Here is a 25,371-nt window from a genome sequence, read left to right as displayed (position 1 = left end):
TCTTCCTCACTGGCTGCCTCCGGGAGTCCTTTCGTAATGGGAGAAAAGACACCACCATCTCAAGGTTTGAGAAATCAGCAGTAGCCAAGCGTCATGTTGTAGAATGACAGTGACTCCAGTATGACTCCCAGCCAGAGCAGGGAAAGCAAGGGAAGAGAGGAGGAGGGTCTGAGCCATTATGGAGGGAGAGATGCAACTGGGAGCGGAGACTCTGAGAAGGCCCTTAAATAGAGCCTGTAAAATTCCCATGCTTTATAAAAACCAGCTGAGAGCGTAAATTGGTAGAAGTTTTCTGAAAACTACTCTGGTATTCCCTTTGACCCAGTAATTCCACTTTTGAGCATCTTATAAACAAGCAATCAGTTCATGTATAAACCGTTCATGTATAAAAATATCCCTGTTTATGTTATTTATAACCCAGAAAAAAAAACTGGAAACAACTTAATGTTCAACATGAAGGATAAACTGAGTAAAAGATGGCTCGTTGATATGATGGAATATTAGGAAGCCATTAAAAATAATGTTCAAGGGATAGGGAAGTGTGATGACATAATATTATCCATAAAAGACAAGATACATGCAAAACCACACTTATAGAACCTGATCACAAACAGATAAAAGTATCTATATTATAAAAAAGGCTGATAAGGAACTATCACAGAAGTGACAAGGTTGTCTACATTGTGGGATTATGATTTTTTTTTTTTCCTTTTTAGTAACTTCTCTTTTATAGAATTGCAGCATTTCTTTTCTCGGATCTCTGATTGATTCTGCATGTATTCAGAATGATTTGATTTGATAACTATCTGGCTGAATTCCAGGAACCAGACAAACTTAGGGTCTCCTACCCCTGGGCCATCTTAACCCCTCCCCTAGAGTAACTTCTCTATAATTTTCCATAATGAGTCAACATTAATTTGTGGTCAATAAAAAGTAAATATAACAGTAAAATGCAAGAGCAAACATTCAAATTAAGTGATGCCAACTCATACAGGAACTGCTGTAGCTTGGTTTTGACTTTGTAGTGCTTCTGAGGCTAAAAGAACCCTACTTTCTGTCCCAGTCACTCTACCTTCCACCTGCCTCCTGATCCCAAGCGTGCAGTCCCCGTCTTCTCCCCCACCCTCCACCCAGTTCCAGTCCCTTTCTCTTACTCCAACTGTCCCACCACCTCCCCATAGACTCCTATCCCCAATCTATCACACCCGTGGGTGTTACTACTCAAACCTACTCTCTCACGTGGGTATGTCTCTAAAAGGAGGTGATGAAATAATTCATTCGGATATGTGGAATGTGTTTGGGTCCTCCACCACTTGAAAAGTTTGGGATGACAACCCAAGACTTACCAAGACCCATTAATTTCCATTTAGACTCTGAATTCTGAGTAGTCGCTACAGGTGTATTTGTTCAAGGGTCTGGCACCTGAGCAGAACTAACACTGAGAAACAGGTATGTGCATCCTATCATGGAATTAATACATTTCCTAACCAAGCATAAGGCTGCTGTTCAGCAGGGAATAGTGCGGCCTTTTTATTAATCTCAGCTTCTTCTTGCAACAACCTAATAACAAACGTTAGAACCAAACTCCCGTAAGTAATTTAAATACTCTTGTCACTAAGCTATTCTACAGCCAATTTCAGCTAATCCCCAGATCTGCTCCAGCCTGTTCTGAATCATACATAAAACAGACTGTTGGTGTTAATTGCCTCAAAAGTAATGAGAACAGTAACATTTATAAACGTAATGGCTTATGTTGTGCCAAGCGCCGTTGTTAAATTCATTATTTCCTTTATGTTCACAAAGACCCACAACAGAAACTGAGGCACAGAGAGGCTGAATAACCCGCCCCAAATCATACGGCTAATACTGGTCAAACCCTGGCGGTCTTCCTCAGAACACCTGCGTACGCCGTTTGCTACCCAGGTTGTTGTAGCTCATCACCCCAGTCATGTCCCCAAAGGAGAAATGGTTCTTAACAAGCCCCAAAACATAACCACTCTTGAACCTCTGTCAGCATCTTGAAATTCTGTTTTGTGACCCAAAATCAATTGCTCTGAAACTTTATCCTTTCGTGTCTCCAACGACCTGATGCTCCTCTTTATTCAACTCGAATATCTGTGTCACTTGCCAATGTGATTCTTGATCATTATTTTTCGGGTTTGTTTGTTTGTTTGTTTTCCTACAACAAACTTTTTTTTTAACTTTATTTTATTTTTTCAGTATTCCGGTTTGGGTTTTGTTTTGTTTTGTTTTGTTTTTTTAGAAACTTTTTGAAATGCCAAATCTCCCTTTCTTTTTTTAAAAAATATTTTATTTATTTTATTTGACAGACAGAGATTACAAGTAGGCAGAGAGGCAGGCAGAGAGAAAGAGAGAGAGAGAGAGGAGGAAGCAGGCTCCCTGCTGAGCAGAGAGCCCGATGCAGGACTTGATCCCAGGACCCTGAGATCATGACCTGAGCCGAAGGCAGCGGCTTAACCCACTGAGCCACCCAGGCGCCCCCAAATCTCCCTCTCTTAAAATGTTTTCATATTTTAAAAAGACTATGCAGAGGAAGCAGAGTATAATCATTACTAGGAACAGGTTACGTGGGCAAGGAGGGGATATTATATTAATAAAGATTATTTTTTTAAAGATTTATTCATTTATTTATTTGACAGGCAGAGATCACAAGTAGGCAGAGAGGCAGGCAGAGAGAGAGGGAGAAGGAGGCTCCCTGCGGAGCAAAGAGCCCGATGTGGGCCTCGATCCCAGGACCCTAGGATCATTACCCGAGGCAAAGGCTTTAACCCACTGAGCTACCCAGGCGCCCCAGGAAGATTATTTTAATGAAGCTAAGAGCATGCAGGCCTGATGGCAGAATTTGGTTTGTTGTCAACAGTCTGACGAAGAAGGCAATTTGGGTTAGATCGTCTTCTACAGGAAGTAAGACAAATCAAACAAAAAGCAACCTTCTTGTCACTTCTCCAGGATGATGGGGAATGGGAACCCACTGAAATCTCAGCCTAATGATTTGGCCTGCCAGGAATTTGCCTGCTTTTAGAGGGCCGTCTTCCCGGGCCTGGCTGCGGTGAGGAGGGCACCCGTCAAGAAGTGACTCTGAAAAAAAAAACGGGGCAGGGAAAGGAGAAGGAAACAGAAGAAGTAGGTAGTATGACCGCGCTAACTGTCAGCTACGATGGCTAAGATGCCAAGAGATATTGTCTGATTGATAAAATGATTATTGGCAGATCAAAAAATAAAGGTATAATGACTCTTGGGTTTACAGTTGTAGCCATAACATTAATTTGTAAAAATCGGTATCAGGAGGCAGGACAGTGTGCTCCTCTAGGAACTGAAGTGGTGGGTTTGGGGGAAAGCAGAAAGCCTGATTTTTCCATATATTCTACTACACTATTTGAAATCTTACATCAGGAACATGTATGATTACTATAAGAGAAAAATAAAGGGGGTAAAAATTATGAAGATGTATCTATACATATAGACGTCTGTTTATCCCTGTGTCTAAATGTCCATACACATGTGTATGGATACAAGCGTATGCATGAATATAAGCCCACATATACCCACAACCATGCTATACTTTTTTGAAGGTGTTTGTAAAACCCCTATAGGTATCTATTGACAGACAGTTAATGCTATCATTTCAGTCCAGATCTGTATGCTTTCAAAAAACAAAACAAAACAAAACCAGGGACTCAGAACTTCTAGTCCAAGACCCTTCTATCGTAGATGGAGAGAGAAAGTCAGCCCTGCCACCAACAGTTGTGGACCTGCTAGAAGCCCCAGGAGACACAATGGGAGGCCTCGAGACATAAAGGTGAATAACTCCCAGGCTTCCTGATTAAGATAAGGAACCAAAATACAGTTGACTAACTACACCGCAGCACAAACGCAGTTAAGTGGGGAGACTAAAGCAAAGGGGAATCACCCGAGAATGTGCAGAAAGAAGAACCAAATCTCAGGTGGGAGCTCTCCCTCGATGGGGGAAGGGGTCCCAGAAAGCAGAGAATTTGATGTTGTTTCCACCTGTCCGGAGGTTTGGGACCCTCCTGAATTCTTCCCATCTGCCATCCTGCTCCAGCCAGATCCAGGCCGAGGCAGAGTCCGGCGTCCAGACACAGAGAGAAGTCCTTTCCCTGCCCCGGCTTCACTAGAGCCGGGCTGTTTTAGGAGTCAGAGAACTAATGGACATTTTTAGCCTTCCCAGCACTAGATCCCTGGCAGTCCAACCTGACCAGGGATTCCAGTTCTTTCTTAGGAACTGAGGGCCTGTGAATACAAGCAGCATGCAAATGGCCCTTTGAGTAGGAAAGCTCCCTGGTTACCAGTGAAATAACAACCTCGTGCTTCCATTTTTCACTCGTCAGACCAGCAACATTTCCAAAGACTGAGAAAATCAGCATTGTTGAGCATGTCAGGAAAAAGACACACTCCTTCACCACTGGTTGGCATATGAACCAGCTTAAACTTCTGGAGGGAAGTTCGAAGGAATTCAGATACAAATCCTTCAACCTGCAACCCCACAGGGATATTTGCATGGGCGCATCTTTGCACCAGGACATAGGGACAAAATGCTCACACGTATGTTTACAATAGCAGAAAACTGTAAACCACCAAAATGTCCATCAATAAAGAAACTGAACATATTCGTACTCGAGAACGCCACCATGTGCAACAGTTAGAATGAAGCGAGTCTCTCTGTCTTGCCATGGATACAAGGATAAAGTTAAGGACGCACGCGTCATAATCGTACAGAGTGGGATCTTACGATGGTTTTTAAAAATCTGTCCGCACTGTGGGAAGGCAAAGTTATGAGACAGTGGTTGCCTCTCTGTTGTCCAAAAGTTTATAACATGTATTCATGGTTCACTTCCTGAATTCTTTTAAAGTGAAGGAAAATAAGAGTATCTTAAAATAGGCAGTTGAAAGAATTTTTAAGTCAAGGGAGGCAAGGGAGAGGCGCAGAGCTCTAATTGGTGAAGTTGGCAGAGTCCAGACATTGGTCTCCAGCCTGATGGACCAAAAGACAGGATGACGTCACACCAAGAATTGTTTAGTGTCTCAGCAGCACATCAAGCTAACTAAGCTTCCGAGAGACTAAGGGGGAGATGTCCATCTATCATTCACAGCGGGGTTCCCAACCTCCGCACCATCCACCCACTACTGACGTTCAGGCCAGCTAATTCTTCGTAGTGGGTGGTGGGGACACTGCAAGACACTTCTCAGCGTCCCGGGCCTCTACTCACCAAATTCCAGGATCACATCCCTCCCACATTGTGACAACCAATGTCATTGCCAAATGTTGCCAGAAAAGTCCCCGGTTGAGAACCACTGATTTACAGTGAGAAATGTTAACTGTCAAGAAAGCCAGATGCTGTCACTGCTGTCCCTGCGGGAAAATGACACACAACCAGATTACAACAGAAGGCTGCTGGGAAAGCAGGCAGTTAGAACAAAGGCAGATTTGGGGGGGAAAAGAAACCCTCTATCAATATATATATATAAATATATATAGTTTATAAGTATATATAGTTTATTACAATATAAAAATATAAGAGTGTGTGTGTGTGTATTTTAAATATTTGGTGACTGTAGCCTGGAAAAGGCAGAGACCCCTCCCTCACTCCAGGAAGATCCTGCACCTGGGTGTACTTTTTTTCCCCTGGGGCACACGCCCATTAACAGTTCCCCTTCTCATGGAACACTGCCCCCCTCCGAGACACCAGTGCTGTCCGTTGTGTTAATGCTTCTCAAACAGGCCCCAAACTGCAGAGGAGCCTAAACCCAGGGAAGGAGGGGACCCCTGGGAGAGGCAGCGCCCCCAACGCCCACCACAAGCCAGCCAGGATTTTGAAGTCTTCTTTCACCTTAGAAGTCCACGTGATTTTGCCTGCTGCTCTGTGTCATATGTTCTCACTTTTTTTTAAACAAAAAGCAAATAAATTTCCCAAATCCGAAACAGTAAACTTAAGGGAGGACGGACCCGTTTACCCTGGGGCTTCTTCACGGGCTCCCAGGCACATTCCAAGATACAAAGGACATCTTCTTCCTGCTCTTCCTTCGTCTCATCCCAGGAGAGTTTTTCCCTGAGCTCGAGAAATGCTTAAAGAAGTTACTTGGGAAATGGAGCCACGAGCATGAGTCGTTCACAGCCTGGGCCCCGGCGGGGGGCCCCCCACCCCCGCACCCAGGAATCCTGCTGAGCCAAGGACTGAGATGCTAGGCCGCCGCTGTCCCCAGCAGAATTCTAGTGAAGACAGCTCAGTAGCTCATTTTGGTTTCAAGCCATCTAGCCTCTTGAGCTTTTTTTCTTTTTCTTTTTCTTTTTCTTTTTTTTTTTAAAGAAACTTCTCCAGTGGAAGAGAAATCACGGTTAAAAAAAAAAAAAAAGGCATGAGAGGCTCTATTTCTAAATGAGACTTCCTTGGGATTTTATTTGCTCACTTTGAAGGGACTTCACGTTTCACTGGAGATGGGATTTTTAAATACAAAGTCTGTTTCAAGCATGGCTCATGGAAGGCAGGTGTCAAGCCTGAAGGTGCTGGGGACAGAGGACTCACGGATGGAGAAGATAGGAGACTTGGTGACAGGCGCCCAGGAAGCGCGGAGCTTCCTTCCCCTGTAGGTTCTGAGGTCCCAGCGTGGGATCTCGCAGGGCTGGGACAGGTCTAGGATTTTCCGAGACACAAACACTTCCGAGGTTGCAGTCAGGAATTCAGAAATGGGATTTCAGGATCTTCTGAGAGTCTTCATTCTTTCCCTGTTCCCGTCTCTTCTGCCCAGTCCTGTATTTATATGCGAGAAATACCAAACGTGAGAAAGGACAGAACTCGACATGTCCCTTTCCTCTGGCTCTTCCCAGACAGGGATGGGCTTTCGTGTTCTGTGGTTGACTTCTTTCCCCATTTCTATATGTGATTCTGTTGTACTTTTGTCCTTAAATAGTTCTTCAGCAGAACAAGATTTTCTATTTTTACACTTTCCTCTAAAAATGACCAAGAGAACTGGGCTCTAGGTTTTTACCTTTCCTTCTCTCCAGAACACTTCTTTTTTTTTTTTTTTAAGATTTTATTTATTTATTTGACAGAGAGATCACAAGTCAGCGGAGAGTCAGGCAGAGAGAGAGAGAGAAGCAGGCTCCCACTGAGCAAAGAGCCCGATGCGGGGCTCGATCCCAGGACACTGAGATCATGACCTGAGCCGAAGGCAGTAGCCCAATCCACTGAGCCACCCAGGCGCCCCTCTCCAGAACACTTTTAAAGGACTCAGATCTCAATCCCTTTATATTCATCCTTGGCACCACTGTATCTAAGAAGGGGAGACCCAAAGTGATGGTAACTTTGAAGGCCTCTTGGTGTTTGGAGAAATAGATGTGACATTGGTTTCCTGTATTTCCAGGCCCATGGCAAAAAATGCTCAGTCTCCTCGGGGACTATTGATGGGAGACACAGCTCTGGGAGATCGTGTTCCACAGCGGGAGACATAAGGCCCAGCATCAAGTAGATGGCATGCTGAGCAGAAAAGTAATCTGGCTCACTTTACTCCAGAAGAAGAAATTAGGCAGGGAAAGGTCTCACCACCATGAGGCTAGTAATGCAACAGGATTAAAGGTATCTGCTTTGGAGACAGGCAACTTGGGTTTGACCCCCAGCTCTGCCATTGTATGAACCGCACGTCACTCAGCCTCTCTCTACTTCAATTTGCTCATATTTGAAATAGTGATGACAGCATTGAGTCATTTAACAAATGTGGATGGATTCCTAGTATGTGGCAGGTACGCTTCTAGATGCTGGGGGTGGGGTGAGGCAGTGGTGAGCAAAACATTGATGGTCACTGCTCTTAGGGAGTTTACATCCTAGGGAGGAGTGACAAGCAATAAAGAAATGTACAGGATACATTCCATAATAAATGCTACAAAGAAAATGAAACAGCATGGTGTAAGGGTAAGTGATGAGGGAAAGGGGTGGTAAGACATCAGAAGAAGAAATAAATGAGCTGATAGTGAGTGATGGAAGCAAACCAGCCCTGTAAAAACCAGGAGAGGGTATTTCATAAGGACCCAGTGAAACGAAGTATGGAAAATCTTAGTGCAATGCCAGACAAAACAAATGTAAGTTACTCAACAAGTGTAGGTAGCCATTATGATTCAGAGGTCTTGGAAATGTTCCCGGAGTCAGGCCATGAGGAAGCTGGGAGACGGAAGGGCAAGGACATCAGGGAGGAAGTGGAAGCCAGAGGGTCAACTGTAGAGCCTCAACCCTGGAGGCCAGATGGAACAAAGGAAGCATGGGGGGCTGTGGAGGACACTCTGGAGAACTGGAGAGCTCGTGCTCCATCTACAAGGAGCAGCTGCGGCTCACTCCGCTTCCCTAAATGATGACTCCGATCCCTATGATTTGAGGGCCATTCCGGCCTGCACACAGCACTTCTGTCAGCTCACCCTACCCATGTGCCTTCCTTCTCCTCCTGGGCTGCCTCTGCTCAGTTTGTCCCGGCCCCTTGAGCAGGAGATAGGCAAATAAGTCAACTCCCTGTTCTACAGATAAGGAAACTGAGGCTCAAGAAGATGATGAGATTCTAGCAGGAAACACAATTACTCCCTCAGCCTTGATGAACACTGTGCCTCCCAGGGCAGAGGAAGTTGTCTTCTTCCAGTTTGGCGCTCTCTCTGTCTGTCCTGCAGCTCAAGGCATGCACAGAGCATTGGGAGAGAGGAGACGCCCATCCCACCAACTAACCCTACTGATATATGGTCACCAGTGGCAGAATGGAATATCCCCCATACTGAGAGAAGTGAAGCTCTGCGTACCTGGTTTCCAGAACTGTGAGAAGTAGTCTTTGGCAGGTTGTGGAGAAGAGAGAAGGCCATGCTATCATCACCACCAGGAGTACTGATTGAGCAGGCCATGCACACACCAGTGCAGAACATGAGAACTGTCCTTGAACATCTCAATCATCCCAAGAGTGTTGATGGTACAACCTCAAGCATAGGACTTCGGAGGAACCCAAGGGAAGCAGTGATATTCCCTTCCATTTGAAAATTGATTTCACATTCCTTGTTGGAGCAGTTTACAGAGGAGACAGTCACGGCCCTGAGAGGGTCACTGAGATGCTGTGACTCCCTGATGCTCTGTTTTCATAGAAATCAAAGCCCATGGTATTTGGGATGGTTCCCTTTATAGGTTGTCCTCATGAAACAATGAGAGACTAGCACAGCATGCAGAGTACTACTGCAGGAGCACCTGCTGGTCAGCACTCCAGACTTCTGAACAACCTGTAATCTCTGAGTGACATCATGCTCTTTTGACCTGTAGGCTTTTGTAAATATTATTGCCTTAGCCCGAAATCCTATTCCTCACTCCTCTCCCCACCACGACCCTCATTCACCTGGATAAATCCTATTCATTTTGTCCCAACTTAAATATCACCTCCTCCAGGGAGCCTTCTCCCCCATCCATGTGTCTCCTCAGCAGCTGATGCCTCTCAGAGCATTCACCAAACGTACTGTCCTATGATGACTTGATTCTGTTTCCGTCTCCCCCATTAGACCCTACCCCATGATGGCAGAGGTTGTGTTGTACATGCTGTTATATCCCCTGGCCTCAGGAAGTTGTCATTTGGACAATCAGGAACAGGGACAGAGCCCTGCCCTCTCAGAACTTACAGAGTGGTAGGGAAGCCCACTGCCCGAGATGGTCATTCCACAGCTGACTCTCATCCTGAGAGCTCAATGCCTCTTATGGCTCTCTCTGTGTTAGGAATTTCTAACCTCCTTCATCGTCAACAGCTCCATGTGAGTCAGAGGAGATCTGGATAACGCCAACCCATTCCCGAGCCAGCCAGCAACTCCCTGCAGACTGGGCGCTGATCCGTCTGATTTTCTCTCCTCCACTGGCATGAGACGCCCAAAGCCAGCCAGAAAATCAGTCTTGGGAATGTTCGGCCTTTTCAGGCCCTTGGGATTAGAGTCAAAAAATCTTGTCCAGGGAGACAAACTAATAACCCACTCGCCTATTGTTTGATGGGGACTCCTTGCCTTCACCGAAGCACCTATCTCTTCTCTCTCCTCCAGGTTCTTTAGCATCATTTGTAGGTCTTCATTTTTGACAGAGACTCTATGCATAGGCTATGGGGAACATACTGTGGGGTATCTGCCCAGTTTATGTGACTCCTTAGGCGGACCACTCACCAGCGTACCTCATACCATGCTTCCTCATCAGTGTTGACTAGACCAGGATTGGACACCTGAACCAGCTGGAGCCAACACAGTCTTTCACCTCGGAACTGAGACTCGGAGAGTGTAGCTCAGTCTGAGTTGGTCTCTTAAATGAAGATGATATAAACTAAGCAGATGTCTGGCGGCATTCCCTTACCTACTAACTAGCCTGGGAGGCACAGGAAGCTGGTCTTTGGAGAAGAGAGAAAGAACCAGAGACCCTGGATGAAGGCATGGTGATTGGCCTCTTGTTCCTTGTTGCAGGTCCTTCCTGAGGCTCAGTCTCCTTCTTTGCCACGGCACCTTGTCAACATTCAACCACCACCCACTGAGCACCTACTGTGTGCCAAGCATGAGGGTCTAAGCTCTTGGCCTAAATGTTGGGAAAAAAATAGACATAATCTCTCCCCTCATAGAGTATATGATCTTATTAATCAAATAATATAAAACTAAATATGGACTTAAAAGCTGGTTTAACAGCTCTGAAAGAAAAATGCAGGAAAATTAAAAGAAAAAATATACAAAATATATATACACATATACATACATGTATACATATATATGTAACAAAAAGACCTGACCTAGTCTGGAGAATCTATGAGAGAGTGGCATTTGGATGCAGTTATGAAACAGAGAAGCACCTGTAGGCTGGTTAGATGATTCCTACACTGACCAGTGCAGCAGAGGCAAGGTTTCAGGAACGGAAGTGGCCATCGGGTTGTAATGGCAGCAGGGAGGAGCCTGGGCCCTCCACAGACTGACGGAGGCAAAGCAAGTCTATTACAGTGGGATCGGAAGAGGCACAATGACACCTGGTTCTATCTGATTTCACGGGTTGGGGCTGTCCTTGAGCACTGGGAGTGTTTCAGTCCTCACTGGGTCTAATGTGCAGCTACAGTGAAGAACCACTGACTCAGGGCCCACAGAGAGAGCCTAGCAGACAGCGAAACCATGACTTCCTAGAAGCCCCCGTCTTTGGAGTCATGCAGGTTCTCTGGAATCACGAACCCACCCATTCCTGGGAGCAAATCTTGCACCCTCTGTGCCATGTCTGATAAGACTCCTGCCATGTGGCATGTTGGCAACTTAGACAAAGAGAGAGAGAGAAAGAGAAAGAGTCCCTGACCCGGCCCGAGGTATGATCCAGACTCACTTACCAGGAAAGAAGAGCTCAAATACAGAGAATACAAGTAGAGGTAAAGCCAAGAAAGAGAAGGAGGGAAGAAGGAAAGATGGCCAGGAGAGGTAGAGCATACAGAACTGAAAACAATCTCCTTAGACACCTAGCTTCACTGCCTGTTGCAGAATGCCAGAAATTAGGAAGCAGGAAGCCAAGCCAGGGCACCCTGAGGTCTTGCTGAGAGCCAGAGAAAGTGCCAGTGGCTGCAGCAGTGGTGTGCTGGTTCAACAGCCCATTCTCTGCAGAAAGCCCCAGCTCATAGCATTTGTCCGTTTCCATGGTGTGAATACTCCCATGGCCAATTTCAACTTTACCAGTATGGCGTCCTGAAAGCAGAGCTGGGAAGAGAGGTGCACAGTTGGCATCATGAGCCAGTGCAGACTGGCTCCAGCTCCCCACTGGCCTCGGCAGGGAACCTGAATGACTTGGGCATCCAGCACTCACGCTTAGTCTGACACAGGTAATAAACAGCACTTTCCGTTAAGTAGCGCTCTAGACGTGAGAAGGAAAAGATTATTTGCCAGGAGGATGAATTCTGAAGAGGATGTGTCCAGATAGTGGGACAAGTTACCACAAGGGGTAGGAGAATATTGGGGGAGGGGAGGATGGGGAGCAGGGTAAGAGAAGAAATGACGTTGCTAGTGTTAAGAAAGGAACTTTCAGGAAGGAACAAAAATGCTTAAAAATGGATTTTTTTTAAGTTTTGCTGGTTATATGCAGTTTCATCATCCAGATCTCCCTAAGTTATCTTCAGTAAGATCTGTGTTTCTCACCAAAACGTTTGTGGTTCAATTTGATTTGAAGGAAGGAATCTAGTACGGTGCCAAGTTTGGTCTCAAAATGGGTAAAATGAAAGAAGGGGCTGCCCACATGAGCACAGCCACATTCAGATTAGTGGGAAAGTAACAATAATGCCACCACACAATACCAGTCCTACTGCTGAACACTGACCACGTGCCCGTACTGCTCTACTCAACTTTTTATGAACTAACTTATTACCACTTTTAATCTCACAACATCTCTATGTGGTAGGAACTACACAGATTAGCAATTTACTTGAACCCAGAGGGACTGGTCCCAGAACTGAGCTTGACTGATTGTTACACTGTATGACCTCTCAGTGTAGCATATGGGATGCGGTGTATCTTTTTAGATAAACAGTATATGTTTCAACGTAGAACACCTTATACCTCTGGGATTAGGATGCTTGATCTATAATTCAGATATTTCTAGGAGAGCTGAAAACTGGATAGCCCTTTTCATAAACGTTGCTTTGAAGTGTAATGAAAGGCTTACGTGAATTGTAAGAGGGTTTCGGTCATCAGACAGGAAGTGGGATGCTTTCTTTCTAGAGCTTCTGAGACCACTATAGAAATTCACTGGCACCAGCAGCATACAGTCAACTCAATAGACATTATTAAGTGCCTTTGAGGGCTACAGCCTGAGGATGACAGTTCTCTTATGTCCCTCACCCCAACAGGAGCACGAGGCGGGGAGTAAAGTGGAAAGCAAGTGCACTCCAACTTCTGACAGGGAGAGTAAAGTGGGTGCATGACGGGCGAATTCGTAAGCACAGTTCGGCATGTGGCACAGAAATCATGAGAAACTTCATGAGAAAGTCTGGGCTCAGCTTTGAGGGACCCATGAAGAGAGCATGAGGGTGCCCTGGGGAGAGGGAAAAGCTCAAGCCAAGGTGTAAGAGGTGACCTAGACCAGGACAAGGAGCAGGACCATGGGCACGAAGAAGGAGCATAAGGCACAGAGGCCGGGTGCTATTTTCAATGAACTTCAGTCTTCTCTGTATTGTCTCATAATAATGAAACTAAGATATAATGATAATGAAATTATTATGAAAATCCAAAAAGTCAATTAGACTGTTTTCATTTAGACAAAATAAAGAGCCCCTTGAAATTTCAGAAAACACACACACACACACACACACACACACACACACACACCCCATACTTCCACTAACCTTAGTTAATAATAATTAAACAATAATGAACCAGCTCAGTGAGGATTAAAATTTTAAAGGCAGAGGAGAGTTACGCTGCCCCGATCTGTGGCACAACCAGATCTCCAGCCTTTTCTTCTGATACCCCATCTCCATTTTTCCATCCTGTCTTGGTTCAGTTTGCAAGGTCCCATAAGCCCTCAGCTACTCTGGGCACCCATCTACATTGTCCTTTCAAGGTTTCCATTTCTGTCTTCTGTGCTCCAGGCCCTTGGAATCTATCATCACCCTAACTGCAGCTCAGGGATAACAGTGAATTGTGATCTTCAGTGAAAATATATTGGCTTCAATATATTACACCTGCAGTATATTATATATACATTATATAATATGTATACCTTCAATACATTATACCTGCACAAAAGTGCAGGTAAGGGGAGAATTTCAGGCCAATAAGAGAGACTGGGGCTGGACCTTCTAGTTCCCTTCAGATCATACCCGGTAGGAGACTCTTTATTCTACCTGCATGGCTGGCATTGATTAGGAAAATTTCTTGGGGAAACCGTAGGCCAAATTTCATAAAAGAAAAACTAGAATATGGTTAGAGTATCGCCTTCTTTCACCGTGGTCCCTGCTTTCCTTTCTCCCCTGAGGAAGCACAGAGATGTTTTTGGAATGGAATTCTAGATAACTCAGGCTATCAAGTTACATTTCATCTGGCAATTCAGACGGACTGGATGAACCAGCATAAAGCGAGGCTGGAGGTGGGGGAGGGAGGAAAAAGCCACAGGAGAGAGCAGCGTAGAAGGGAAGGTGATGACAAGAGGAGCTTATAGAGACGGGGACCTGGAAATCTGGACCCAGCAGGTTTAACTTCTGGGGCCACTGTTTGTCCGAAGGCCAAGGGCACTGCCAACAGCCCTATGGGAATCTCCAGCATTTCCTAACTGCCTTGGCCAGAGTCCACACAACTCATATCTCTAGGCATTTCTCTGTTTACAGAGCTCTTCCCAGACGGAATGTCTCACAAGGGCCCTAGGTCGAGGACTACTGGAGTTAACATGCCTGTTTTACAGAAGAGTACACTGAGGCTGAGAAACCCAATGATCTCCCCAAGGTCACTCAGTGAATGAGAAGGGAGCTGTGACTCCACAGTAAGTCCATCCATTTTAAAGCCAGTCCTCCCCGACCTGTTCTTCCTTCTCTCCTCTACCATGGTCAAAAAACTCAGCAGAATTCTCTTTGATTCCATTTAGCTGATGTCCTCCCAACATCCACTATGAGTAAGTATCTGATACTAGGCAATACCATAGGAAATAAAGGGTTAGAACAAAAAATGTCCTCTCTCCTCAAGTTGCTTACAAGCTTGAGAGATTCTGAAAACATTCGGCATTTACTGAGGGCCTGCTCTGTGTCAGGCCCTGTCCTAGGTGCTGAGGTTATAATGGAGACTGAACAGCGAAGGCCCTTCCTCTCATGAAGCTTATATTCTAACGAAGGCAGAAGAGTAAGAAACCAGAGAAATAAACAAGTGTGTGTTAAAACAGATGTAAATCGAGCTTCCCTTGGGCAAAAAAAGGGTCAGATTATACGAATGTCAGACTGGGCTTCACAAATCAGCCTACAGTCTTCTAAATTAATACCAAGAGTTGGATCTCTATTTACCAGATCATGTAAAAAAACAAGTCCCTTTATTACAAAACCACAAAAAAATACCATGTGAGAGCCCAGTCAAAAGTCAAACTGGGAGAAACTGTTGCAAGACCGAAGGGAAGATGTTATTGCTAATAAAGCACGGCTCCGTCTTCAAGGCCATAATGAACACGGAGCCTGAGAAAAGGGCAGATTCATTCATGCTGGAATGATCTGGGAAGATGACATTATCATTTTGACTTCAGGGTCGAACTGGAGACTCTTGTAAATCAAAATTAAATTACGCTTTCGGTATCCCAAAAAGCAAGGATTGCAGCTTCCGGGATGTCAGTCAGCGTTTGTTCACATGTGGCTTTTATATTTCAAAAGATCATACTGTCTGAAGCCAGCCCAGCCTCCCCCCCACCCCCCCATGGAGACCGTTCTCTTTGAACTTGACGCACTTGACATCCACTGCGCTTGTTTGGCACTCACCCACGCACTGCCTGTGAACTCCGATGGTTGTCCTGCGTTGTTCCTTATCTCTTGCGATGCTGAACTTCTCATGTAGTGATGACTCATCTACCAGGGTTCGCCTCTCCCCCTGCGCTGTTTTAACCTTGCACCGTAAGATAGGCTTCCTTCGGTCCACAACTTGTCGAATGCCAACTATGTGCTGGGCACTGCCATAGATGCTAGGGAGGTAGCCTTCTGGAGATTTCAGTCTACAGGGAGACACTGACATTAGCCACCGCTCAAAGGAGTCTTCCCATTACACGGAGTCTGTATGGTCATGTAACGAGTTTATAGTCACATATTACAGACACAGACAAGTGCAGGAAAAGAAATCAATTCCAGGAGCATGCATCACATTCGGGAAACACAACCTGGGCTGCAAGGAAGGAAAGGACGCCCAAAGAAAGTGGAGCTGGAGCTGGGAAGGGAAGCAGAGGAAGAAGAATGTGGAAAGCCTTCAGGCAAAAGGACGCAGAGGAGGGGCGCCTTAGTGGCGCAGCCAGTTAAGCATCTGACTCTTGATTTTGGCTCAGGTCATGATCTCAGGGTCATGAGAGTGAGTCCTGCTTGTCAGCTCCTCGCTGAGCAAGGGGCCTGCTTAGGATTCTCTCCCTCTGCCCCTCCCCACTTTAAACAGAAGGACACTCGGGTGGATACGTGCACCGTGCACAGTCTGCTGTGTCGACCGGCCGGCACTGGCGCCAGAGGGGAGAGAACAAAGGAGGAGGGCAGGGGAGGGAGGCAAGAGACTGAAGTGGGTCCTTGCTGAGCTTTCCTTAAAAGCAATGGGAAGCCATTAAGGGGTGTGCCACACAGAGCAATGCGATGAAATTTGTACAGAGAAAAGGCCTGATTGCAACGGGAAGCAGCCCTCTCTAAACATTCGATGACACATCCTGACTGCATCGTGAAGCAGCCCTCTCTAAACATTTCATTACAAAATCCTGATGAGCAAAAAGTGTTTGAGGATATGCCTTTGATTTATGTAAATTTATGCACCGAATATTTGTTATACACTACAGAGCTTATGTACATTACAAAACATACAAATATCGAAATCCTTCAAAGGGAGTTCATGCTAAAAACAGTTTTTTTTTTAAGATTTTATTTATTTATTTGACAGAGAGAGATCACAAGTAGGCAGAGAGGCAGGCAGAGAGAGAGAGAGAGAGAGGAAAGCAGGCTCTCCACTCAGCAGAGAGCCCAATGCGGGACTCAATCCCAGGACCCTGGGATCATGACCTGAGCCGAAGGCAGCGGCTTAACCCACTGAGCCACCCAGGCGCTCCTAAAAACAGTTTTTAAAAGTTTTGTCTTGACAGAAGGCTGACAATCATCGAAGCCAAGCAATAGGCCTGTGGAGGTTCATGATTATATTTTCTCTTTTGTGTATGTTTGAAAATGTCCTCAAGGAAAAGGTTTTCTTTAAGTCTCAGAAATTACCATGATGACTACATTAAGTTAATATCTCAAAGCATAATATACATTTAGGGTGAGGTTTATTATCAATAGTAATAGATGTTTGTCCGTTGGATATTTTGGATCACTCTGAACTGGGAGGGCAGCCAGCATAGCGTCAGAGATGATTCAATGATCACTGTCCTTACCAATTCCAGGAGGTATAACAGCTCGTCCGTTAGCTTATGGTTCCCAGTTGCTTGCCTTTAGTCTTATCTGCAATCTACAAAGGTGACACAAGAATCCTTGTAAGTTGCTTGTCCATGTCTTTGAAAGATCATTCAATTAAAACTACTTAATGTAATCCAGAAGCAGGTTTCCCCCAGAAAAGATACAAGCCACAGTATCACACTGCAACACATTGAAAGCAAATGGGCAAAGGACCTGAACAGGCATTTCTCCCAAGAAGACATACACGTGGCCAATAGGTATGTTGTTTCAAGGTGTTCAACTTCACTAACCATCAGGGAAGTGCAAATCAAAACCACAATGAGTTACCACCTCACACCTGCTAGGTTGGCTGTTATCCGGAAGACCAAAGATAACAAGGGTTTGTAAGGATGTCGTGAAAAGAAAGCCCCTGTGCACCATTTGTGGGGATGTAAATTGAGACAGCCACTATGGAAACCAGTGTCGATATTCCTCAGAAAACCTGATCCATATGATCCGGTAGTCCCACTTCGGGGTATATATCCAAAGGGAATGAAAACAGGATATTGAAGAGGGATCCGCACTCCCATGTTCATTGTCCTATTATTCACAATGGTCCTGATACAGAAGCCACCCAAATGTCCACTGATGAATGAATGAATGGAGAAAGGAAAGGTTATAGATAGATAGATAGATAGATAGATAGATGTAGCTCATAATACAATTCAGCTGTATTATAAAAGAAGGAAAGCTTGCCATTTGCAACAACATAGATGGACCCAGAAGACATCATGCTACGTGAAATAAGCCAGATGCAGAAAGACAAATTTTGCATGATGTCACTGATACATCGAATCTAAAATAGTCAGTCTCATAGAAACAGAGTCAAATGGTGATTACCAGCCCCTGGGGGCTATGGGGAAATGTCCATCAAGGTGTACAATCTTTCATTTACACAAGATGAGTAAGTTCCAAAAATCTAATGTACAACACTGTGCATATATTACACTGCAGTTAACAATATTGTATTGTGTACTTGAAATTTGCCAAAAGGGTAAATCCTAAGTAATCTCACCACACACACACTCAAAAAGTAACTATACGAGGTGATAGATACTTTAACTACCTTGATTATTATATTTCACAATGTATATGTATATCAAATCATCAAGATGTATATCTTAAATATATACAATTTTTTGTTGTCCACTATACGTCAATAAAGCTGGGGGATGGGGAAAGAAACCAAAGAAGAAACCATGGGGATACTTCCTGAACCCCGCCTGGAACCGAAGCCTCCAGGACACCTCTTGAACCAAATGACACATGCAACTGGCTATCTTGCACAAGACTGGGTAAGAGGTCAGGGTCAATCCATCTGTTGAATAACAGTAAAGCTTTATTCCTAAAGCTTTATTCCTTCTTTTATTAAAAATAAATAAAAATCTAAGTTCTAATGTTTTCCGCCTGCTCACAATGGGTCATATTGTGTGCACAATTTTGGAGACACCACAGTAAAGACTGGCTAGAAGGGACCCAGCAGAGACACACAGAGGCCCCTGCAGCATAGCCTGGAGCAATGGTGGGTGCTGACCACGATGATGGAGGGAAGTAGACGGATTCAGTGATACTCAGGTGTGCATCCTGGACTCCACACGGGTCTGGACACAGGGGTGGAGAAGAGGAAGGACATGAGAGCGCTCCTGGGTTTCTGCCTGCACAGAGTTGAGTCTTATTATACAAAGGAAGTATATCAATCTAAATTTTGAATTAAATTAGCACACTAATGTGTGCTGTTGAAATGGATTGTCCATACTACCAGTTCTTGCGGTGATATGTTCTCTGCTTTGGTTTCCTAATAGCGCTGCCGTAGAGGAAGTGTACCAGGTTTTCGCTTAGCTCATCTCACCTGTGGGAAGCTTCTGATTTTTGAACGTTGAGCCCAGGCTATGCACTGACTAGGGCAGGAGTCAGGAGACAATACTCCTTATAGTGTTCGGGCCGCACCTTCAAGACTCTGCAGGTGCCTTGTCTCAGATGAGAGGTCAGTCCTTTCCCTCTGACCACCCAGAGGAGGGGTCCTCACTGTGCGAGCAGATCACATACAGAGAGAGCAGGGTTAGATGAGCCCCAGTTCAGGACTAAGCCGAAGACCACCTCCTGTCATCTGACTGCAGGGGCTCTAGGAAGAGCAAGCCCCAACGTCCAGATCCTTTCTCCTGTCCACCAGGCACCGTCACCTGAGGTTCTCCCCTCTTGGAAATGAATTACTTTGATTTAGTATCCTCTTCCAGGCATTCCGAGAGAGTAAAACACCACTGTCACCTTTATGGGACTGGGTTCATCGGGTTACTTCTCTGAGTGGCAGGAAATGCCCAGGGTTTCGCGAGAAATATACAAAATATACAAAGTTTGTTTGGCAAAGCATGAACACTGACAGGCAAGAAAACCCCCAAACAAAAACATCGCGATATGCCCTTGCGCCCCCCCCCGCCGCAAGGGCAGGCAGACAGAGACGCCCCTTCCTTCCCATAAAACCATCCCCTCAGCTAGGATAATACGCTGTTCTAAAATACAGAAGGATAGGAATGCCTGGGTGTCCCCATCCATTAAGTGTCTGGCTTCGGCTCAGATCACGATCCCAGGGTCCTGGGATCGAGTCCCACATCGGGCTCCCTGCCCAGCAGGGGTCTGCTTCTCCTCTCCCTCTGCTGCTCCTGTCCCCCAGCTTGTGTTCTCTCAAATAAATAAAATCTAAAAAACAAACAAACAAACAGCAAACAAAAACAACAACCAAAAAAACCCTAATTACCCCTTTGTGCTCAAGCTCAAAGGAACAGACACCATTTTCAGAAGCAACCAGGTGTTATAATGGTTTTCTCCCATTGTTAAGTTAAACTGAAAAAAGTTACTCTGGAGCGATCGATCGATGGAGACCAATGCCTGGGCGTTCACAAGGCTGAATGAAGGGAGAAACACCAGCCTGCTGAGCGGACAGGACAATGGGAGGACCGGCTGCTGTGTTATGGCCCCGTGTTGCTGTAACCAAGGCTTGGGCAGGCTTAGTGCCTCAGCTGCTCTATCAGCTGAGAAATCTAAAAAACAAGCAAACAAACAGCAAACAAAAACAACAGCTGAGAACTCTTCACGTTTCTAATTCTCAGAGTCACTCTGCCTTAGGCAGAATTATTTTCCACAGCGAGACAGGACAGGTCCCCGCTCGGTCCCTGCTTAGCACGCAGGACAGCCTTCGTGGCCAGTCCTTGCTGCAAACTACTTTTCAGAAGAGGAAGTACCTTCCTTTGCAACCAGGAGGAGTCTTCGTCTGGGGCCTCCTCTTCCTCATGCATCTCATGGGCCTTTGATCACCCCAGGCTCTCGTTAATGAGCTTGACCTGGCTCTGGCCGTGGGGTCATAAATCTCCGCATTGCCACTCCATTTAGAACAACACCTGAGCCAAGTCACCTAACGTCTCCCAGCCTCAACCTCCTCACCTGGAAAATGGAGACGACCCTACTTTACACGATTGTTGAAAGTTTAGATAGGAGTTTATTTATATGGGAACGTGTCCGGTACGGGGTTCACATCCATTAAGCACTCAACACACATAAATTTCAAAGAAAATTGTAATCTGAATCCTAAATTGTAAGTCAGAGAACCTGGGAAGAGAAAGTTCAAGACTTTTATGTCTCCCAGAGGAATTCTGCGCCCCTCAAAAAGAATAGGAAATGTCATCCCATTTGTTTTGCGAGCCTTTCTTGAGTGCCAACTGTGTACCAGGCATTATTCATGGCACTAAGGATATAGCCATGAACAAGACACACAAGAATTTGCACCCATGGAATTGATTTAGTATAAACTATTTGAAGTTTTCAGAAGTTTAAATCCATTTGGGGGACAGCCGTGTCATATGAAGCTATTAAGCCCTTTAGGAGGACCCAGTCTCCAGCCTCTAAACCTGGCCTCAGTCGAGGGCAGCCACATGCTCTTGCAACACTTTCCTTGGTGGCCCTAACAGAGAGTACATTCCTGGGCTAGAAGGACTGTGGCTCTGACCCAGTATGACATTGCTTATGTCCTCAGGTGTCCCTTCTGGCCTAAGTGGACAGCCAGTACAGTGTACCACAGCCTCTCTCCCCCCAAGGATGTTCCTTAGGATGTGACTAGATGATTAATGTGGAAAGAACTTCTTGTCTACACAAGCTCAGGGAACACTGAACTGAGCCAATTCCAACAGGTTTCTTTGCAGCAAGCCTTCTCAGAGCCTTAAGGAAGCTAAGGTACTTATGAATCTACATGGATGACAGTGTGCAGTCTTTGACCAAAATGCTGCTTTAAGCATGGAACATGTCTTTATTCCAGAGTAGATGGTAAATCCGGCCTTCCCCGTCACGCAGTTTTGGACATGTTGGATTCCTGGAAGGAAGTCAAGGGAGGAGGCTGGACCACATCACCTCAAAGGTCTCCTTCAGAAGGACCAGTCTATCATCTGCAAGGTCACCAAGCTTCCAGGTGTACAAACGGGCTCATGAGTCTCTGTGCCAGCCCCTGTGTTCCAGTGGCCCCTCGATACTCAAGACCCTGGGTTTGACTGGGATGCATTTCCTGTCCCAACAATCACTCCCACTCCTCCCCTTCAATCCTGTTAGTTTTGCATAGAATTGCCCAGTAGCTTGTATTAGCAGCCAGGTGGAGCACTAAAGATGACCCAGGACAAGCAAGAGTCAGCCCAGTCCCATCTGAACCATTCTAGAAGACTGGATGAAAATTATACAAATAGTACAAGTTAATATTTTAACATGATTGACCACATACTATATATATATGGAGGAAATATAACAAAATATTAGCAGGGACTCTCTCTGGGTCATAAACAATGGATGACTACTATTTTCTTCTTTAAGCTTTTCTGCATTTTCCAAATGTCCATCAATAAGCACGTATTAAGGGCACCTGTTGGTTGAATGTCCAACTCTTGATTTCGACCCAGGTCATGATCCTGAGGCTGTGGGAATCAAGCCCCGTGACAGTCTCCCTGCTCAGCGGAGAGTCTGCTTGCGATTCTCTCCATCTCCCTCTGCCCCTCCCACACTTCTCATATGCTTTCTCTCTCTCAGATAAATAGATAAATCTTCAAAAAAATATTAGTATGTATTATTTTTATGATAACAACAAAACTAACTCCTCCCCCATTTGTAAAGAATCATCTAATGCAGGTCTGGGAGTGAAAGAAACTATCCAGCGGATTTTGTCAGACTGTCCCAGCAAAAGTCCTCTGCGTTCCTATCTCCCATTACCTTGGCTTGTTTTCCTGATTCCTAATCTTCAACACTAATGCCCAAGCACAGTTTTTAATAGCTCCCCAACTGAGTTCCTGGCATTTCCATGTGACCTTCTGCTATCGGCTTATGTAAGCCCTTAGAGTGGCCACGTATAGCTGTGTAGGTTGTCTACTGCACAACTCCAGGGGTTGCAACTAACATAACTGCCAATGTGAATGGTACCTCCCAAATTATGCAGTGTCCAGTCCACATGACCATAGGGGGCGACCCTGCCTGGTTTCCTGAACTGTTATCATGATCCTTTAAACCTTTTGCTGAAGTAGAGTGCTACTCAGAAGATGAAAGTACCTGGGCTTGGGAAACAGCACACCTAATGTATCACAGCATGGGCTCCAAAATCAGACCACCTGGTTTATACACTGCCTCTGCCATTTGGCAGTTGAATGACCTCAGACAAGTTATTTAACTTCTCTGTTAATACAGTTTCAGTTCCTTTACCTGTAAAGTGAAGTAACACTAGCAACTGCCCCTAGTATTATTCTAAGGATTAAAGGCACTTCGAATATAAAGCAGTAGTCAGTTTTCTGTCTCGTGGTGAGCGCTCAGTAAATGCTAGTTATTAGAACTATGATGTCCTCTGAAGTCACACAGACACCTAGAGACCCGGTCTTTATTATTAGTTAAATCTTGCATTCGTATCTACCTGTATGTAGGTGGAATGTGGGGTGGGGGGAGGCCAGCCAGGGTAAGAGCGAGTTTCCTGGGGCCAGCACTGCGTCATGGGTGCTCACCAAAACAGCACAGGGTTCAGAGAGCCAGAGAGTCACGCTGAATCAGGATCGGTGAGGGTCGCAGCTGAAGAACAGGCACTAACAGCAAAGGAGACAGGATGACTTTGAGGGCTGCGAAGCCAAGATGGCAGCCCCAGATGGAAAAGATCTTGGGGGCCCCAGGAAAGAGTTACAGATCAGGGAGGAACTCCCGAATCACCCTTGGAACACCCTTGGGATGCTCTCACCTTGTAGAGACTCGATCCGTTGACAGGTCAATGTTAATGCCTTTTCTCTCCAAAACAGTTAGGTTTGGCTCCAGCTGTGAGTTTCTGAAGGCCCCCATGATAACAGTGGCTTGAACAAGATAAATATTGACTTCTCACTTATGACATGACTCATGTCAAAGCATTAAGGTAGAAATTTCAAGGCTGCTCTGTGGCTCTGCTCCTTCCAGCTCATACCTCCACCTTCTGTAGGGCATGGCTTCATCCTGGTGGTCCAGTTGGCCTCCACGTCTAGGGAGCAGGATGGAAGAGATAAAGAGGGAGATGACAGGGCACTGCCTGCTGCCTGAGAGTCCCAAGAAATGTCACAAAGCCACTCCCCCTACACCCAAGACTCAGTGGTAGCCACAGTTGGATGCAAAGAAGGTCAATCAATGTCTTTATTCTGGCCAGTGTGTTAATTTCCTATGGCTGCTGTAACTAATTACTACACACATAATGATTTAAAACAACACACATTTATTATCTTACAGTTCTAGAGATCAGAAGTCTGAAACGGTTCCTGCTGGACTAAAATCAGCAGGACTAGATTCTCTTCCAGGGGCTCTCAGGGAGAATCCAAGTCTAGCGTTTTCTACCTTCAAAGTCACCCACATTCCTTAGGTCATAGCTCCCTTCCACCTTCAAAGCCAGGAGAGTCTTCCTCCCAATGCCATCTCTCAGGTTCTGACTCTTTTTCCTCTCATTTAATAAAGGACTCATGGTTACATTAGACCCACCTGCCTCATCCAAGATAATCTTATTTGGAGGCCACCTGATTAGAATCCTTAAGTTAATCTGTAACCTTAATTCCCCCTGCCATGTAACATAAAAATATGCATAGTTTCTGGGGAGTAGGATGTATAGACATCTTTGGAGGAACATTATTCTGCTTACCACAGGCAACCAAATTCTATCACTCTACAAGAAAAGCAGAGGACAAGCCATACTTCCCAACAAGACTATGACCTCAGAGAGCAGTCATCATGGCCCTTCAGTTCTGCCATGCCGATGGCATAGAGATTCTTGTCTGCCCAGCATCTCTGAGGGATCCCTGTACCCCTTGGGCAGTCCAGGTGGTTCAGGTGGGACAGCCCCATCCTCTCAAGCTTCTGATGGTACCAATCAGAATTCTCCTGGGTAGAGCAATTGCTTCAGGAGATGGACATATGAACCAAATAAGGTCAATCATGTCATTCCTGGTACTTGGCCTGGAATTTTGGAAATGATGCTGTCCCTTATTTCTAGAAGCACCAGCTCTGAGTTCAACAAAAGTTTGGCTACCTTTGTCAACACCGAGACAAGCCTGCCTGGTGTTGAACCAGCACAGAGGTGAGCAAGGATGTGAAATGGACAGAAAGACACAGAGTCACAAGGGATCTCAAGCCATGCCCATAGCCCAAGAGCCACTCCTGGGCTTTTCATGCATGTGGGTCAATAAATTCCCTCTGCTCTTTAATTCTTCCTCATGTCTCTTTCACTCGCAGCCAGGTGTCTTGACTAATAGACTCAACAGACTAATAGACTCAAGAGACACCTGTCAGGGCAAGTCACAACTTCCCAGGGCCTCAGAGTATCTCCTGAATCCAAGCTCTCAAATGCTCTGACTCTAAGTAAGACCCATGAGACCCTCCCAGCTTTTCTATGCCCTAGCAGAATACTTATACGTGCTGGCCTCACTTGACCTAGCTCAGCCCAAAGGCATATACAATTTCCCCAAGTCACTTATTCTGCATGGGAAATGTCTGTGTAACCAGAGGCCCTTTCTGGCAACTCTCCTTCTTACATATCTGCTGGGAACACTAACAAATACTCTGGGGTAACTGGAGACTTCCATGGCTCTTGTTAAGGACAACCATATGGAGGAGAGCATATAAGAGAGAAAGAACGAACAGCTTTCTTCCTTTGAGCGGCAGCTGCAAGGGCCCATGGTTATTTCCTCT

The 25,371-nt window shown here is 45.5% G+C and overlaps 1 long non-coding RNA gene across 1 annotated transcript; it reads right to left on the bottom strand.

The window, feature by feature from the left end:
* Positions 1-6,419: 6,419 nt before the first annotated feature.
* On the bottom strand, positions 6,420-17,184 carry LOC123391489. Its single transcript, XR_006606208.1, has 3 exons — positions 17,109-17,184; positions 15,481-15,710; positions 6,420-6,788 (listed from the first exon to the last, which is right to left on the bottom strand). It is a non-coding gene; the product is annotated as an uncharacterized LOC123391489 (long non-coding RNA).
* Between the last annotated feature and the right edge of the window lie 8,187 nt (positions 17,185-25,371).

The sequence above is a fragment of the Mustela putorius genome, unplaced genomic scaffold, assembly GCF_011764305.1.
Source record: "Mustela putorius furo isolate JIRA1106 unplaced genomic scaffold, ASM1176430v1.1 tig00000228_pilon_pilon_pilon, whole genome shotgun sequence".
NCBI lineage: Eukaryota > Metazoa > Chordata > Mammalia > Carnivora > Mustelidae > Mustela > Mustela putorius.
Note: the sequence above shows the minus strand (reverse complement) of the source record. Positions and strands in the feature narration are given on the sequence as shown.